We start from the raw sequence: 18743 nt of genomic DNA on the forward strand, positions 1-18743 counted from the left end.
TTGCTTGCTAGCCTTATGAACAGAAAGGTTTCTGATGGGGTGAGATCACCACCAAGACCCTGTCTCCCCAGTGATGAGACAGAGGGGAATTCCAAGTTTGAGTCTAGCCTCTATTTTTGTAGGGCAGGGAGGAGGAGAGCACACCGTTTTTCACCTCACTGGCTTAGATGTGCAGAGAAGAGAAGGAAGCCTAAGGTCAAGAGAGAGGGAACTTTCTCTTCCACTTCAGCCTCCTTGTGTCCAGGCCCTGATGTGTCCCAAACACTCTGTCCATGAGTTTCCACCTGCTCACAGCATCCTCGCCTCCAGCTCCGTCATGCCAAGTCCTTGGAGCAGTACTGCCCTTGTGCTGCTCCTGCTCAGAAGCCCAGGCTTGTAGGACTCTCACCATCCTCCCACTTTCCCCAGCAGGCCTGGCAAGAAGTAAGCAGCTTGGAAAGAGCAAATAGAGGCAGAAAAAAAAGCCCAACCCAACTGAAAAAAAAAAAAGCCAAGAGGGGAGGGTGTTATCCAGCAATGTACTCCTGATGTTTAAACAAGGGACTCCCTTGGGTTTGAGCCTGATAAGGCTGGGTGTCAGGGGAATCTATTCATTTGTTTTCCTCTTTAAACAAAAAGGCCTTCCCATAACCACGGTGAGGAGGGAGCCAACACCTCTTGACGATCAGACTTGTCTTAGGTGCACACGTGGGAAGCCTTTCTGTCTTGCTCCTGGAGAGGAAAGAAGCCTAGACTGTGAGTACTGACCACACCACCCAGTGTCAGTGGAAAGGGGAGCACAGGCCATCAGCATTTTCTGCACAGGGATGGACGCCAGGAGCTAACTCGAGCTTGCCAGCGTGTCTGTGAGGTGTCTGGAGGTGCAGAGGCCCTTTCCGACAGTGGGATCCAGGCAGATGGGTTGGGACACTGCCTCAAAAGCAAGGAAAAAGCTCCTCCTGCTCTCCTTCAGCTTTGAACAGTGTCTCCCGAGAGCCTTTTCCAACATTCTCCAGCTTGGTGGTCAAGTAGGCAAGTAGGTAGAGCTGGGCTTTGAGGCTAGCCAGGCTCTCCCATGTTCCGCTCTCTTTTCCTGGCTGCATAATCTGGTGAAGGGGTGGGTTATGAGTATTTAAAAAATATATTATTATTAATTTCTTTTTTGCCAAGAGTTGTGGGGCAGGCTCTTTGCAATGACACTTGCATGTGCCAAGGACAGCATGCCAAGCGTGTCAGAGCTGTCAGTGGGACAGTGAGGGAAAGGAGCAGCACTGGGTGCTCACAGGGAGAGGGAAGCTACCACAGCCCCTGCAGAGAAACTGAGCGAGGCTGGACCTGCTGGGGCAGAGTAGAATGCCCTCTTTCCGTCCCTTTCCTCTCAGCCAGGGCGAGCAGCACACGGGGCTCAAGAAGCGAAGGGAAGAGCTGGGAGCTCACTGCTGGAGGAAAGCGAATTTAATGCCTGTTCCCAGCTTGGAGGGATTGGCAGTGCCGGAGGATGGGGAATGGAAAAGTTCAGGTCTCCCGTTCCACGTGCAGCCACTGCCAGAAAGCATCGGGCTAATGGATGCAGCAGGGTGGGGAGGGAAAAACCAGCATCAAAGCCCCAGGAGATGAGGCCTCCTACCATGGTCTGGCTTGTCACCAGTGTGACGGAGCAGCACAAACAGGGCTTCTCCAGAAGAGAGGACAGCCAGGAAACAGGAGTGACCCCCAGCCCAAGTAGTAATCTCACTGATCCACAAACAGTCCCTCAGTACCTGAGCAGAGACAGAGATGGGACTGAAGACTAAGTGACCTACAAAGTCCATCTAGGAAAAAAAGGTCAGTAAACCAGGCCAGCAGGAGACAGCACCAGACATGGGTACACCTACAGCAGAGCTGGTGTTAAGTGGAGCCCCTGCTCCATGAGGATGTCTGGGTGTAAGTCCCACGTGAGGCTGGCCGGGACAGATAGGGCCCAGTAACGCACTCATGGTCCTGACAACCATCAGGGTATGTTCTCACACCTTGTGAAGGTCTGGGCGCAATGGACACCTCCTTGTGAAATACCCTGGCTGCTGTTGGTTGGGTCACACACAGCCGGGGCAGGGACATGCAGTTGGGTCAGGATGGTGGCACAAGACCAGGGTATGGTCACAGTATGGGGACAAGGGACGTAGACCCAGGTTGGGATCAGAACCTGGAAGCAAGGCAGTGACATGAATCTGCTTCAGAGGCAGAAATAAAAAAGAGGTCCCAGAGGCAGGCAGACATGGAGAAGGGTGCCAAGCCTCTACTTGTGGAGAGGCCAGGTAGTGGTTGGTGGCACAGGAGAGCCAGCACTGAGAAGCCCCAGGGACTGAAAAAGGGAAGGAGTTAGTGCCCTAGGGTCACTGGGGAAGGAGCAGGGTGGAAGGTCTGTGGCCTTCACTTGAGATGATGTATGACCAGGTCCTGCACAACCCAAGGACCAGGCTCTGTGATGTGCAGCTCAGGACTGGAGAAACCTCAGCTCATGGCCAGCAAGAAGCAGAAGTGGGGCTGCCCCACATGGCAGACTGGCCCAGGGCCAAATACAACCCCAACACAGTCCCACAGGCAATCAGCACCTCCTGATGACAGGGACAGTTTCTAGTCACAGCCCTGTATCAGGCAAGGTCTGGTCAGGAGTAGCAGGAGAAAAGGCTGGAGGCGAGGCTGTAGCATAGCATCCTGGAGACAAAGCTACCACCAGTGAAGTCTGGAGTCTGTCTGGGACAACCAGTCAGGAAACTGAGACTGCCAGAGACAAGGCCAGGCACAACTACACCTACATCATAGCTCAGGTCAGAATTGGATACCTGGATCTGAGCTTAAATGGAGCCCCTGGGCAGTGGGATGGTGATCCTAGCTGAGCCTGGTTGGGTCATTAAGGCCCACCAATGTGCTCAGGGCATTCCCAAGCATTAGCCATCCCCATGGCAGGACATTCCCAGCTCTTCAGGGTGTGGGGCCTGTAAATCTGCCCCTGGTGAGGCTCACCATTCGATCAGGGTGTTGATTACCTAAACCAGCCAGAGGGAAAAGAGGCTCAAAAGCCAAGACACACCTGAGGAACATGTAGTCAAGCTGAACTTTCCTTGCCTGGCCTCATCCTTCTTTCTTTTGCTCTCCTTTTCCCCCTGGAATGACAATGCAAGATAGTGTCTCCATCTCTGAAATCTATGCCAAGAAACTTTTATTTTTAAATTCACAAACAATGACCCAGCAGCTGCTCCAAGGCTTTTTTTTTCCTTTGCTAACAGAGTGGAAATTATATATATATTTAATTAGCTCATCGGAGCTAAATTTCCCTTCCCACCATTCTTCATTAAAGGCAGATGTAAAATGACCCCCCGACTCCAATCTCTATTGAAGGGGGTGTGACCCCTCTCCATCTTACAGAAGTTTCCAGAAAACCAGTTTCTCCCATCCTGCCTCTTTGCTTTGTCCAATTGTTGGTAGAAGGAGCCAAGAGTTTAAAATGCCATTTTGACTGACTCTCCATTATCTTGGGGAGAGGGAGGGTTGAGATACCTCAGAGAATGGAAAAACCCAGATAAAGGAGGCGAGCGTGGTACATATATACCCTCATGTCTTGCAGGCCCTTGGACCCAGCTGGGATCCAAGGATGCTTTTTTGTTGTTAAAAAAACAAACCAAACAAAACATATTTTTTAAAAATATCAGCCCTCTCAACTTCTTGCTGGACTTGAAGTCAAGCCCAGCCTGCAAGTTCTTCCCTTCTGTACCCTGTGCATTGGCCATGTGCCCCTCCAGGTGACTCTCCTGAGCTCACGCAGGGTGAATGGGGCCCCAGAGCTCCCTGCAGCCTCGCGCTGCTTGGACAGGGCTGCCTGCACCTCTCAGGCACACCGTGCTGGTGGGGGACCGTCACCGCCGCATCAGGATGTGCTAACAGTGCATGCATTCACTGGCCTGGGACACGGCAAGGGGATACAGTCTCCTGTTCATGCCTCTGATGAAAATGTGATTAAAACATGCAAAACATTTTGCTTTCTTCATGTTCCCCCCCGAAGGGATTCCCTGAAGGCATTACTTTTCTTCTCCTGCCCCCTTTTTTGAGGAAAGGTGCTGGGCTGACAGCCCTGGTCCTTAAGGTCCAGAAGTGATGCAGGAGCACACATCCCCTTCCCCTCCCTTCAAACCTGCCAAGATATTTGCAAGCACATTGCGTGCATGTCCTGGACTACCACCACCACTCCGGTTTGAGAAGGGACATGTGCTCCAAGGTGACACAAGCCCTTGTCCTTTCCGGTGAAACAGTCAACCACAGCCACTTGAAACATGGATTCTTAGCCCTTTGCTGTGTCTCAGAACACTGCAATCTTTCTGCCATCTTTCTTCTCATTATCCTTCCCCTGCAATTATTTATGGCCTGGATCTGGACTTGTCTTAACAAAGCAAAAAATAATAGCATGCCGGATGCTCCTGGCATGCTTGTGTGCCACAGTAACTTGGACTTGACTTCAAGCCATCGATCTAGGTGTTTGGCTCTTGCTTTGAGAGGTGTCCTATGGGATTTTTGGATCAATGGTCACTGGATGTGTATGCTGAGAGGTAGACACTTCCAGATGCCCCAGCCTCCCAAGTCACTCTGCTTGGCATAGGTTCAAGGCAGGGCTGTTTTGGACCTGGCAGTTGTTGGTGAGTCTGGACTTCCCCAGATCACCTCAGCCCCATGCTGGGTACACCTCAAAGTTTGGGATTTGTTTGATTAGTGCCTTAATCTCCTCCAGTGTCTGAGCCACAATAGAAGGTCAAGTCAGACGTAAAGGCCAGCTCCTGCCGCTGCTCCGGAGTGACTGCAAATAGGTCAGACTTATCTCAAGAAAACACAGCTAGAGGAATGGCGCAGCCCCTCTCATCAGCCTGTCTGGCCTCTTTCTCCTTCCCCCTGTACTCGCTCCGGTGGCAGCATCTGTGGGGCTGCCGGGGCCACGGGAATCTCAGCAATGCCGGTCGCACAAAGCCCTCTCTGGTGACAATAGCTCCTTCCTTCCCGCATTCCTCCTTCCACCTCGGCAGCTCTCACACGCTCCCAGAGCTGCACCTGGGCCCTTCCAGAAGGTCCCGAGTAAAACCCCTCTCTCACCCTCCACCCCCCGCCTCGCTGGCCTTTGGTGCAGGGCAGCCAAGTGGGTGCTTTTGGGGAGGAGGGGTGTCCATGCGATGCAGTTCTGCTTGGGAACAGACGTATTTACATCTCTGTCTGTGACTGAGGGTGTGGTTTCAAAATTGGCGCAAATCGCTTGGAAAAAGGCTTCTGGGGAAAGCGGCTCTCCTGCCTTCTCCCCTCTCCCTCCAGCTGTGCATTCCCTCTTTTTTTCCCCCAGTTCGTTCATTTTGCTGGGATCATTTTCAGCCGAATCATCTCCAACTTGTCACCTTGCCACCTGCTCACTCGAGCTGACGTAGGAAGCTGGAGAAGGCACTGTAAAGACAGAGGCACCAGCCCTTTTGCTGGCAGCAGAAGCTTAGACCAGCTGAACCCAATCTTTAAACCACTCATTCCAAGATCGTCCCCCTCCATGCTGGGGAGTATCCCTACATCTGTGTGAGATGTATTTATCTATGGCTCTGCCTCCATGCAGGGGATGCTCCACACACCTCCAGAAGGCCATATAAGTGCAGGGAGATTTTTGCCATATAATTTCTTGCATGGGCATGGATGCTGTGCAAATGGCCTAGAGGCTCTCTGTGGTCCTGCACATGTCCTGACATCTGTTCCTGCAGGATCATCTGTGTTTCTTATGCTGAGATGGCCATGCACAATGGCACAGCTTTGCCTTTTCCTTGCCTGCACTGAATTTGACAAGTCCTTTTGATTCCAGCCTGGGGCTGGGTGTCAAACCGACTCGAGCTGCTCCATTCTTCTGAACCTCAGCTGAGGGAAGCAAGGCTGGAAGAAGTAGCAGGGTTGCTGTAACCCACTGTCTTCTCCCCCTCCTCCTCAGCCTCTTTCCTGACACAATTCCTATATAGGACAAGTTGCTGTTGCAATCAACTGTTAGGTTAATGAAACCCTGAATTAACCCCCTTTTCTCCCCCCTCTGCAGGGAAACCGTCCCAGCAGGCAAAGCAAATCCCAGGTATCTGTTCCCCGCTCTGAGGGAGGCATGTTCCCAAGGACACATGTGGGAACTCGGGCTGGAGCGTCCTGCAGGGAGAGGACTGGTTGATACTGACCTTTAAACCCCCAACGCATGTATGTGTGGGGGTGCTCACGTGCATGCTCCCACCCTCACCAAGGGTGGTAGGAAGAGGGGGAGGGAGAGGTGGGATTGTGTAATTGGGATTTCTCTTACCCAACACACAGCAGTCTCCCTGGGCACCAGCAGATATCAAGGCAGTGGCTAGTAAAGGAGCCAGAGCTTTTGGGCATTGCTTGGCAGGGCGTTTGCTGTCCCCAGACAGGCTGGTTTGCTGGTGGTCTGGAGGGTGACCTGTCTGCATGCTTCAGAAGAAATCATTGCATTGGGAGAGGGGCTGCTCCCTTCTTTCGGGAGCTTTTCTACCCAGGAACAGAGCTAGTGCACGGTCACTACAAGTGCCAGCTTAGCCGGGGTGCTGAGCACCTTTTAAAACCTGCTGATGCCGGACTAATCAGTGTATTTTTCTCATGCAGTGCTTTTCCTCATTCGAGGTTGGCCCTGAGGTTCATGCCTGACTCTACATGTTTCCAGAGACCGTTTTTTTACCTGTAGCGCTTATGGAAATTACCGATCTAAAGACCTGAGTCTATTAATTCAATGTGTTTGTTTTCCTGGCTCTTCTCTGAATTGAGGTGTTGCAGCTTAGCTCATGCTAGGGGTAGAAAACTCTTTCCCTCTGCTTTTAAGTTCAAGCTAGCGTGGCTTCCCTCTCATTTGCACCTTTACCACATCTCAGATCTGGAGTGACGCTGGCCTCCTTCTGCAGAGGGGCTGGCCTCACCAGGGTTATCTCTGGTCCTGCTCTAGCTCCAGGCAGGGATGCAGCAATGGGCTCTGAAGCATAAACACCTGTGTTTTTGCTGAGAGGTGGTGCTGGGTGGAAATGCCAAACTCGAACTGATGTTTCTGTAAAAAATGCAGGCAAGCTGAAAGGGGTTGGGGGAGAGCGTCAGTTATACAGAACAGATCCTCTAGTCCTGTCTGGAACTAGGAATAATAGCAACAATAGTAATATTCATCATCATCACAGCATTCAGATATCAGTTTCCATCTTGCAATTTCTGTGTGTCACTGAGTCATTTATTTTCCCTGGTGAGACAGGGAGGAATTGTTAGCTCGTGGCAGATGTAGGGAAGCAGACATCCCAAGCCCTGTGGAGAGGGCCAGTGGTGGGGTTTAGTCAATAAATTGGTCCCTGCCTTCTAGTTCCATATCCACAAGCCTTAGCGTGATAAGTGCACACTAAAAAAAACACCATCCCGTCATGGTGTAGATTGCTGCTTATTAGCAATGCTGCTAAGGCCATGAAGGGCTCAGTGAATCAAAGTAACCAACTCTCCAAAACGATTTGAGATTTTTTTTTCCCTAGCAAGGCTGTTATTGTGTGTGGGCACATGGGAAGGTATTTATCACCACTGTACGCTCCTGAAGTCATGGTATGGGCTTTAATTTTCAGTGCTGAGGCTCTGGCACCTCGCAGTGCGACTAAATCGGGTAAGAAGCGTATCTAACCACAGAGCCATCCGTGTGACGCACGAGCCACCAAGTGCCATGAAAGGCAGGCTGGTGGCTGAAGCCTTTTTCCCAGACCAGCCTCCCCCGCTCCCAGCTGTGCTGGGCAGGACCCTCTTTGCAGCCATGGGACCGTTGCGTCTGCAGCTCCGTGTCACGGCCGGCCATGCCTGCCCGGGATTCAATAGTAGCCATTGTCCCCGGGAAAAGGTCACCCAAGCCAGGCACGCAGACAGCAGTGAGCGTGGAGGCTGCTGCTGGAACAACTGAGCACGGGGAAGGGAAGCGGGGGCAGAGGGCAGAGAGGGATGAGGGGATGGAAGGGGCAAGGGTGCTGGAGGAGGTCTGGGTTACCTCCTGCTTGGGGGAGGTTTTGAGTCCATACATAGTGAGGAATCGGCTGATTTCCACGGGGTTAAGCTTGCGTTTGTGTGGGCAGCACCTGGACCCTTACTGGGAAGTGTCTAACACCAGAAAGCTCCCAGCTTTCCTAGGCAATCTGCTTTTCCCATAACTGGCTGCACTTTTCTTCCCGTCTCGAGTGCAGCACTTGCAGGGCGCTAATGGCTTTAGCACCACACCTACAGCCGACATCACCTAGTCTCTTCTTACCCGTCTGGGTCCCCAGACAAGTGCTGTGATTTAGTACATCTGACCTTGTGCCGGGTGACATAATGAAGGAATGTCTCTCTGCACAGGATCCCCTTGCCTTTATTGTCCCGACGAGGTGCTGCATTTGGACTGCCAGGGATTTTCACTCCTCTTTAATGAGGCCTTTACTCCCCAGACTGTGGGCATTGGGTTATTTTGTGCTTCTTACTGAGGTTTCACCAAGAAGGAGGGCTGGAGCCATTCTGGCAGTCATTTCCTTTCCCTCATTCCCTCTCTCTGGAAAACATACTGGAATTTCAGTAGCAAATATTCCTCCAATTTCACGATCAGATGTCTGGGCCATGAGTCCCACCCTGGTTTCTGTAGCACGGCTTCTAGCAGCCCAGGGTGGGCGTCTGCCTCCACCAATTCCTGCCTGCAAGGATATCCATGAAACCACTTGTAACGTCACAGCAATTGCCAGCATTTTTTCCTAATCTATTCACAGTTCTGTAGGGCTTTAGTCAATGCTCTGGAAGCATATGCCATTGGGTGATCATCTTGCTTTTGAACAGCTGCTAATCTCCACAAATTTACATTCACTGGGGTTTTTAGCCTCCTTGTTAATCTCAGGGCATTTGGTTTTGGGGTTTCTGTAACAAGTATTTTTTAATTTTCGAAAGCAGTTCTCTTCTCATTATCAGAGGGATCACCCTGGGACAATCATTCTCCAGGGAGAATAGAATGGAGATAAATTAGAGGTGTATTTAATTTTAATTCATTTAACATGCCCAGGATGATCTAGAGGGTGGGCAGGGCGTCAGGGGAGAAAGAAAAGTGAGAGCAGTTTGCCCCCGGGTACCCATTGAGAGTGGCCTGGCTCGTTATGTTATGAAACATCCTCATTTAGGAAAGATCACAGGCCTGAGTTTTGCCCCAGACCCTGTGGAACCTCACTGTGCCCCTGGATATGTCTGAAAATCTCCAGGAGGCTCCTCCATTTTGGGATCCTTCCCAAACTATGGCCTCCCAACCTTCTCCCTCTTCTTCCTCTGCCAACCAGGGACTAAGGGAGGGGGGGCAGAGCCCCTTTTCCAAGGTCTGCCTGCAAAAGGAGGTCCACCAAAGCACACTGCCAGCAGGAGACCCCAGGAGAGCAGACTCTGCAGTGCTGTTTGCACCGAGCTGGTAAAGCCTCCGGGGCCCTATTTCCCCTGGCTGAACCTGCTTGAACCTGCCCTTGCGTTCTGCCAGGCTTCTTCACGTTGGCACCAGCTCTTCTGCAACGAAAAAATAAGGGGACTTTCCCAGGCATCCTGCTTTAGTGGTACCAAAATGAGACAGCTCTGAGAACGGACTGTTCTCAGCTACGAATATCCCTCTGCCTTCGCAGGGCTTGACTCTGCAAGGAGCCTTAGTGGTTGTTGTTATTTGGGTCAGAGCTCCTCTCTTTGGAGTTTCTTCTTCAGACTCCAGTTATGATTTCTGGTCAATTTTATTCCAAATCAGCATGACAGCCACAGGCATTTCTGAGTTCTCACCCTCAGAGATGTGCTGCTGTGAGAGACCTCAGTTACCGAGAGAAGAGTCCTCGCAGCCTCCAACATGAGAAAAGAGAGTGGAAATAGTTGTGCTTTCTTTGCCTTTGGCTCTAAAACATTTTGTCCCCCATCCCCATGTTGAAGAGAGCCTTTTATTTTGATTGCCTTATGACCACTTCTTCAGAGGTTTTTCTGTGCTACCCAAAATCCCCAACGCACTATCAGAAAAGGAGTAAGCAGCAAAATTAAATATTTTCTTCAATAATTCTGGGATCCCGTTGCCGAAACAGAGATGTTTAGAGCTATTTGAGATGTCTTGGGGTATCTGAGACACACGAAGGGGGCTGGCAGATCTGTCACAAAACTTAATGGAGACCAACACCCATCTGGAGGAGCAGCTGGCCAGGCAGGATACACTACTGCATCTAAAATGAAACTGGATACCAATATTTGGGCAACTGCATCAAACCACAGCTGAATGAGTTGCAAGTGCATCCCCAGCTTCAGTGAAACAACCTCAAGAAGAATAAAAATCCAAGAGCTGAATAAACGTGGCACTACCAAGCCTTGCAAGCACCCAGTTTTCTCTGCCAAATCAAATCCAGTTCTTACACTAACACTGAATCGAGCTGCTTGTCAGTTCTGCAACAAAATAATTTCATCCCCGCTCAGGCTGGCCATCTGTTCACTCTTTGGATTCACATGATTTTATGCCGTAGCTCTGTAACCTGATGATCAATAGCTTCACCATTTCTGGCAGCTGGCATGCTGCGTAAAATCTTTCCCAAGTGCTCTTCTTACATGGATGGGTGGAAGGAGCCTTGAGATTTCACGATGGTGTTGACCAGCAGTTTCCTCCTGCTGTCACCAGAATGGAGCATGGCTCTCCACCATCTCTGCTTCTCCCGCATGAGGTGGCATGGACTATTTCAGGTCTTCTGCCTGCCCTTGAAGACCTCACTGCTTTAGGGGCATCCAACCACCTGCAGCTACCTCCTCCCATCCTCAGCCAGCAAGCTCAACCTGCTCTGCTTCTGCCAGAGATTTAACTGACTTGGTCACTGCATAAGCGTGCTGCGAATCACAGCAGGGTTGATAAGAGTCTGAGTTTTATTTCTTGGCCTCAGTTACATGAGGCTGATCAAGGTTGCAGTGAGTTACAGCACTGTCACGTGGCTGGGGCCACCATGTGCTGACTGTGCTTGCTGCCCAGCTCAACATGTGCTTGGACCGGGATCTCCGGTGTGTGGGCTGCGAAACTCAAAGGCGCTGTGGTGGGGGCTCAGGTGGGGATGGAGGTACAGGCATAATGGGGAACGTGTGCTCAGGGGTGTGTGGTGAGCCACAGGGCAGGGACTGCCATGGTCAGGAGCTCCCATCGCATCCCCCAGCAGCCGGGGGTAGGGGAGGAGAGGCCCCCTGAGGAACAACAGAGCATTGAGCTGCCCTATCTCTCCAGGGCGAGGGAAGCGGAAAGACGATAAGAGCCCTCTCAGATGAGGAATTCCTTCTCACTTTCCCCTTTCTGTTTGCCTTTCGTCAGAGATAACACGAATCGCAGGCAGCTTACCCACAGCTGAGCTGCCAGCACGAGAAGGGGCAGCTGCAGCCACCCCTGCGTCTGCGCCCCCTGGGCACTTGCCCAGGCTGGCCACCCTCTCTGGTGGGCTTCCATGGGAGCCGCTCAGCCACAGCCTCCTCTCCTTGCCCCCATGTCTCACCCATGTCCTCAGGTCCCCTTGCATGACGTCCCATTGATTACCATCAGGAGGTGTAACCTGAGGAGCAATTCGGAAAAGGGAGTGAGATTATGTGTGGTAAAGCCAAGGCTGATAAAGATGGTGGAATATTTGGGTAGCGTTTCACTGTGGCACTACCTGCCTGGGAGGGAGCGGGGAGGATCTGAGCACCTGCCCACACTGTCACCAGCCTTGGCTGCAGATGCCGTTGGAAGAGTTGGTCCCTCCTGGCCCTCAAAGCCTTTGAGCCCTCCAGCTGTATCACATGGCGGTGGTCTTTCCAGCTACCACTGCCGTGTCTCTTCCAGCTCTCACAGCCCACCACCAGGGCACTCTGAGATTGTTCAGCACCTTCCCATCATGGTGGTCAGCCATTTTCACACTCATGGTACCAAACACAGACCTGCACCAGAGCCAGGTTGGAGAGTATCATGAGCAACCCAGAGCACCCATAACAGTGTATGCAGGCCAAGGAGAGCAACTGGGGACCACTACCTGTGATAGTGGCCAGGTGGAAGACCCCTGCACAAATTCCTGCAAGCTTTGCCTATCATCAAGGCCACATTCCTAATTCTCAGAGGCACTGAGTCCATCTCCTGCCTCCACAGATGTGGTGGTTTTGAAATGAGCAGAACTCTGGGAAGAAAGGCCCAGAGGAGCAGCCAAATGACAAGTCTCTTCTGTAACTGTCTGAACCACCTCCAGAGGAGGCTGATTTCCAGCTGCCTTTCCTAAATTCAAAGACAACCACTCTGAGTGCTTAGTCTGATCCCCTTGTTCCCTACCCTGCATGACACAATCCAGAAAATCTTGCTTGCCAAGCCTTTCCCCCAGCCCATGTTTTTGTGGCTGTGATGCCTCCAGTGACCAATCCTAGAGATGTGGCACAGTGAGGTATGAGCACGTTACAGGCTCGGTGTGGGAGATGGGAAGAAGACAGCGAAGTTGCAAGCGGTTGGAACCAGTGAGGCTCAGCCTGTTGCCAGTTTTCTCAAGAGAGGCTCAGCTGCACAGTGCTCGGGAATCCCAGAGCATGACCAGGCTTGCCGGTTGCCTCTTCAGCAGATGTGACTGACGAACAGTTTGGCTGGAGATTTGGGCTGTGGTGGTGCCCCAGCTCCGCACCTTCCTGCCTACACCTCCTTGCCAACAGCAGGGAGATTGGTCGTTTGCTCCGGCAGTTCAGGAGGAATAACCTGCCAACTGTTTGAGGTGGGCATGGACGTCCAGGCTGGGGTCTACCCACTGGTGTGAAGAAGCAAATGAGAGAAAAAACAAGAAGGAAAGGCTGGATGATGGACCCAGAATGCCAAAGCACAGAGCTGGTGCTTTATCCTTGGTCTGGACACAAACCCTTGGAGCAGGGAGGGATCCTTGCTCTGTCTGGAGCAGGATCTGGGAACGTTCCCTTGGTGCTGGAAAAGACCACAGCTGGAATTCAGTCCTTTTAGGCGGCAATGCTTGTGTGCAGCTTCCAGTGAGATGACTTGGAGATTCCTCTGTCCCCTGGGGTTACCAACCCGTGCTGCTCAGCAATGGGCACTGCCCAGTCCTCTATGGTGCTGCAGCTGGGACACATGTACCAGGATGCTGGGGGGGGCGCTGCTGGTCCCTTAGCCATCCCAGCCCCTGATTCATTCCTGCTGTCTGTTGCCAGTCTTTGCCAAAGGGAAGGCTGAGGAAAGCGCGGGAAGAGGGGGTGACTCATCCTCAAAGCCCAGGTGGCTGTCCTAGTCGAGGGACACCTGAGGGCTTCCAGCGTAGCAGGAAAACGGTAGGAAGGGCAAACATTCCCAGAGGAACCATGCCGAATAACCGCAGGAGAACAAGGGTTTCCCCACTGCATTGTGTGCCGCCACATCTGCGAATCTCATCAAGCCCACGCGGCAGAGTGAGCTCATAGCCAGGGTGGGAAGGCAAACCCGCAGGCTTTGTCTGCCCTGAAGTCCCCTTCAGACGTTGCAGTGGCTCCCTGTTGTGCTGCTGACACTGGTTGCTGAGTTACTACCTTCTCATCCCACCACGGGTGGGTCAGGGCATCACCCCAATCCACCCATGGTGGGACAAGAAGGTAAGATGGTCTTCAACAAATGTGACCTTGAAGGTACAGGCACACTTTCAATAGCATCAGTCACCTCGCTGCCACAGCACACGCCTGTGCCAGCACCTCCAGAGACCAAGTGCTCAGGGGAAAGCAGGGTAAAGAGACCACTCAGGAGAGCAAAAAGAAGGGAGGAGGGAGAAGAAGGTATGGATGAAGGTAGGGGAGGTGGTGGTCCAGACAACAAGGAAAGCCGGAGACAGCCAGGAAAAGCTTGGGGCTGTGTTTTGGAGAAGTAGGTGAGATGGAGGTGGAACCACTGTTAGTGAATACTGTATGTGACCTGGCAATTGAGATAGATTGTACAGCAAGATTAGAGGTCATGGTAAGTGTATTACAAGCCCTGCATTGCTTTTATTCACTGGAGACTGTTGGAAAAACAAGCAGGAAGGCAGCACAATGGGTCCCCCAGCTACGGACATCTCAGCACACATTTGAAAGACAATAGAGAAAACTATTAACTCCAAGAGTCCTCTATCCTGTCTCCAGTAAGATGCATGCCTTGTTTTGCGTGGCCAGGAGCTACGGATCAAACAGACAATGCCAATTAAAGAAAAAAAAATCTTAGAAACTTCTTCAGGGGAAAAAGGGGGTGGGGAGAGGGGAAGAATGAGGAAGCCACAGGGATTAAGCCTGAGTAAACTGGGCCTTCAGCAGATGTTGACTTGCAAGGCAAAGCAGGTCTGCACATAGCCTGGCCTGTTGCTGTGGGATCCCTCGTTCCTAGATAAGGGGTGCTTTGTTTTGAGGACGTGGTCTGGCTACCAATTCCCACCATCCCCAGGTGCTGATGACCAGCCAGGCCTGCAGAGCTGTCCCACCTGGCTGCTGAGAGCTGCAGTCCATGGCCTGGTCTGTGAACACCACGTCTCCACCCCAGCAGAGGGGAGGACTAGAAATCCGAGCACTGTGGAGGAGAGGACACTCAGATGGAGCAAGGGCCTCAGGAGCTCAGAAGCTCGAAGCTCCCAGCTCCCACAGAGCTGCAGCCAGCTGGTTGCGTTGGGGGTCATGTCTCATCTGTCCCCCCACAGTCGGGAGGGCAGCCAGTGGGGTTGGGCAGTGAGGAGGATGCTGGGGACCTGCAGCCCCTCTTCTTGCCCAGGCACTTGGACTTGGCTGAAAGAACAAGGTCAGGAGCATCCTTGCTTGAGGTCTCTCCAAAGTTCTCTCCAGGAGGTAAATTTACAGCCTGTCACCTGTCTTAATTAAATAGATTATCTAATTAAATTTCTCTTCCCTTGGTATTCATCTTTCTGGTAACAGATGGTGGCTTCCTTTCGCAGGAACCAGGAAAGCTGTGCATCTCTCCTCATATTCTGCCACATCCCTGCTCATGACCACATCCCCCCCCTTTGCAGAACCATCAACAGTTCACAGGGCTCTACCGAGGATTCTAAAGTTCAGTCACATTTGTCTGACAGATGAGTGGATGGTACCACCTTCCCTGCATGAGATGACCTGAGTTCTTTAGCAGTGACTTGTCTACTAGACAGAAGCAGGCCAAGGAACGTAGGCAAGGCCTCTCAGGACTTCTGATCCCCATGCTGGCAGGGCTTTCCCATACCTCCCTGGGGAAGCACCACCAGGATTGACAGCTAACTTTAGCAATGACAAAACCCCGCTCAGATAGACAGTGGAATTGAACAGGCTAATGTGCTTTCTAAGTCCCTCAAAGATGAGAAAGGCCTGGCATGATGTTCAAGCTGGCCTCTTGTTTCTCCTGCTGCTGCAACATGATCCTGCTTGCTCTTCCAGACCTCCCAAAGCCCATCAGATTGTCTCCACGGCCTCTCCAGGGTCAGCAATCTCACCCCTCTGTCACTACATTGCTCCCTGCCTAGTCCTGACCCACGTGTATCCTGTTTGCGTGGGCTTGGAAAGTTTCAATCGCCGGTTCTTGTTTCAAAATGAAAAACAGGGGGAGGGGGGAGACAAACATTACTGATGGAGGAAGGCTAAGAGAAATGGAGAAGGTGGGAAGAAGTATGGGTCAAACCCTCCTGAGGACACCTGCTGCAAGTGACCCCCTCACCATCACTCTCCATGGAGCCCTAGGGAGGTACCGTCACATCTTGGCTCTGGAGGAGAGGGGATATCCTTAACATCACTTCTTAAGGTATTTTGGCTGAGCATCCGGTCCCCTCTTCCTCTCCCTGAGTTCCTGTCCTCTGCAAAGAGTGGTGACCTCAGCTTGATCAACAGGCTGTTGAATTCAGAGACATGAGACCTCCCCATGGTCCCTTCTGGGCCAGTGGGCTACTTGGTTTGTTTCCTAAGTCTAGAAATAACCTGTTATTTCAGAAGATCCTTCCCAATTTCAAAATTAGCCTCCTCAAGGTTTCTGTTTGCTGCTTTGACTCACACACCCTCTTCTTCCTCCTCCTCCAGCCTGGAATGGTCTCAGCCCCTAATTTAACCATGGTGGAGTGCTAAGAAGTTGGAAAGAATTGGAGACTCCCCAGTTGAACGGGTCCTCCCTGCAGGAAAACAAAGCTTTGCATAGGTGGGGAGGTTTTACCACTCCTTACCTTCTCAGCTCTCCCTGGTATAGATCAGCAATCCCTTTCCATTGCCCTGTATCCTTCAAGCTTGCTTTTTGGGGGCACCTCTGTTCCTGGAGGTACTCTGAGCATCTACTCCTTTGCCAATATGGTCCCTGAAAGAGAAGCCTTCCCTGATCCTGACAGCATCCCTGCTCTAACCTCCACTCAGCACACGTCACCGCCGATCTCCCCTTCCTCTGGATGCCTTTCCACGTTTCCCTTCCCAGCCCTGCTCCTGGACACATGCGACAACCCCCAGGTCTGTTCTGCAGCACAATGTGCCTCCATCCCTGGCTCCGAGATACATCAGCCCCTGGCTGTATCCTGCTCCCTGAGAGTATCTTGGCTTCATGATTCCCAGCCCTCCTGTCCTCGGCAGCCTCACCCCCTCCACCACCTGCCCCAGGAAATGCTGTTCAACACAAAGAGCAGCAGTGCTGGATCCTGCTGCCAGATCACCATTTATCTCCTGCCGGGCTCCATCCCTCAGTATCCAACACACATCCTTAAACCTTTTGTATTCTGCATAAACATCTTTGCCCAGATCTTCTAAAGGGCTGGGCAAGAAAGGAAGCAATAGTCTACAAAGAGCATGAAACCTTTGTGTCATAGTCTTATCCACTTGTCCTTCACGGATGCTGACAAGTCCAGCTGTGCGACACTGCGTGAGGCTGGGGTTGCACAGGGAGCAAATTGGGATATGCAGGGTTGGAATGTGACGCAAAAGGCCAACATATGTTGGTGATGGATGCAGAGCCCTGATTTCCTTCTTCCTGAGCTTCCAATTTCCAAGCTGGGTCCCATAGAGCATCCCACAAGCCACCCTGCACCTGCAGCATCCTCCCTGTAACTGGAAGCCCACAAACCATCCCACCCACCATGGCTTTCCCTGCCAGGCAGAGCTGGGCTCCTGGATTCACACATGAGGAGTGAACACAGTCTCTCCGGGAGGAAGAGCAGGTGCAGATAAATTTGGAACATAAGGAGGTGGAAGAGAGCTCACAACCTGGAGGAAACCAGCTGCTGATGCTGGGGTAGCTTAGAGGAGAAGCTACAGCAGCACAGCCAAAGGCAGGGTTGTGAGAGCTGGGAGGAGGCTTGAATGGGGAAAGGGGGGTGAAGCTGATGAAGAGCATCCGGACATGTAAGTGAATTCAGGTAATTCCTCATATAGCAGTTCCTGCGCCGCTCTGGGAACAGACAAACAAGGCCTTCCTTCCTCCCGGCTTCCTCCTCCTCAGCAGCTCTCCTTTTCAGGAGAGGTGGCCAGCTGGACCGCTCCTCCCGCATCGCTGGCTGCATCCCTCAGGGTGACTCACCTGGCCCTCACTGCGCTCCGCAGCTTTACACCTCCCTGTCCTGCCGCAGGCAGCGTGGCCAGCACGGGCAGCATGAGCAGACGGGTCTCACCTGGGACCCACACATGGCAACGGCCAGTGGTGGCCTGGGGTGGCACAGAGTGGTGGGACAGCAGCTGGTGCTGCATTGGGCAAAGGTTGCAAAGCACCTGCTCACCTCCCAGCATGGTGAGGTCATGGCTGCTATTTTAGGCTGGGAAAGTGCAGGATAATAGACCTGAAATCTCCCTGCAAAGCCGCAATGGGCACTTGACCAGGTGTCAGCTCCAGAGCTGGCGAGCCCGAGTGGCAGTGCTATTTTAGGGATGTATTCTTTCCCTCTGCTGGGGCTATTTTTGGAGGCTGAGTGGGTACCAAAAGGACCCGGATATGTTGTAGATAAGGGGCTGATGACATTTTGGCACTTGTGTTCCAGCCACAAACACTGCTCACGAAGGCAGACCCTGGGAACAGCAGCACTCCCGGCAGCAGCAGAAGCATCCTGGCTGCGCTGTCCTTGCTGCAGGCAGCGGGGCAAGGGTGCTGTGGGCTTCCCCCCAGGGAAGGCAAGGTTCCACAGTCCTCAAGGCTCCACAGTCCTTGATGTGTTCCTGGGCATTAGTGGTGCCCCCCAGCAGCGCTGAGCCTCACGGTGTTTCTGATGGGAGATCCCCCTTTGGCTCTGCTCTGGAGGAGGTAGTAGATGTGCCATAGGGACGGGATTATGGACCAAGGGGGTCTGTGTCTGATGGGACTGGGATGGGCTTTTGCTCTTCAGCCGCAGAAGGGTCTGAGATGTGAGTGCTGCCCCCTGTAACACAGGAAAGGAGGGTCTCTGTTGCAGGCAACTGTAACACATGCCCTTTTCTTGGAATTAGGCGTATGATGGTGGAGGGAATTTTTTTGGCACAAGTGTGTCAAGGAGAAGGTTGTGACCACTGTCATTGCTCTCTACTGCTATGCACAAGGCCAGGGCTTAGCGAGCTCTCCAGCCGATCCTGGCTGGGACACCTGTGTCCCACCAGGCCAGGGCCTGGGAGACTCAAGGGCTTTGCCCCGTGTTGGGACAGTGGGTTTCCTGCTCCAGGGCTGTGCAGGCTGTCTGCACGTCTGGTATTCCAGGAGGATGAAGGGCTTGAGCCAAGAAAAAGCCCTTGGCACTGCCAAGCCACACCTTCAGGAAAGGAAGAACACAGGGGCTTTCTTGGGACCTGAAGGGTGA

The sequence above is a fragment of the Streptopelia decaocto genome (genome assembly GCF_964273445.1).
Source record: "Streptopelia decaocto genome assembly, chromosome: 1".
NCBI lineage: Eukaryota > Metazoa > Chordata > Aves > Columbiformes > Columbidae > Streptopelia > Streptopelia decaocto.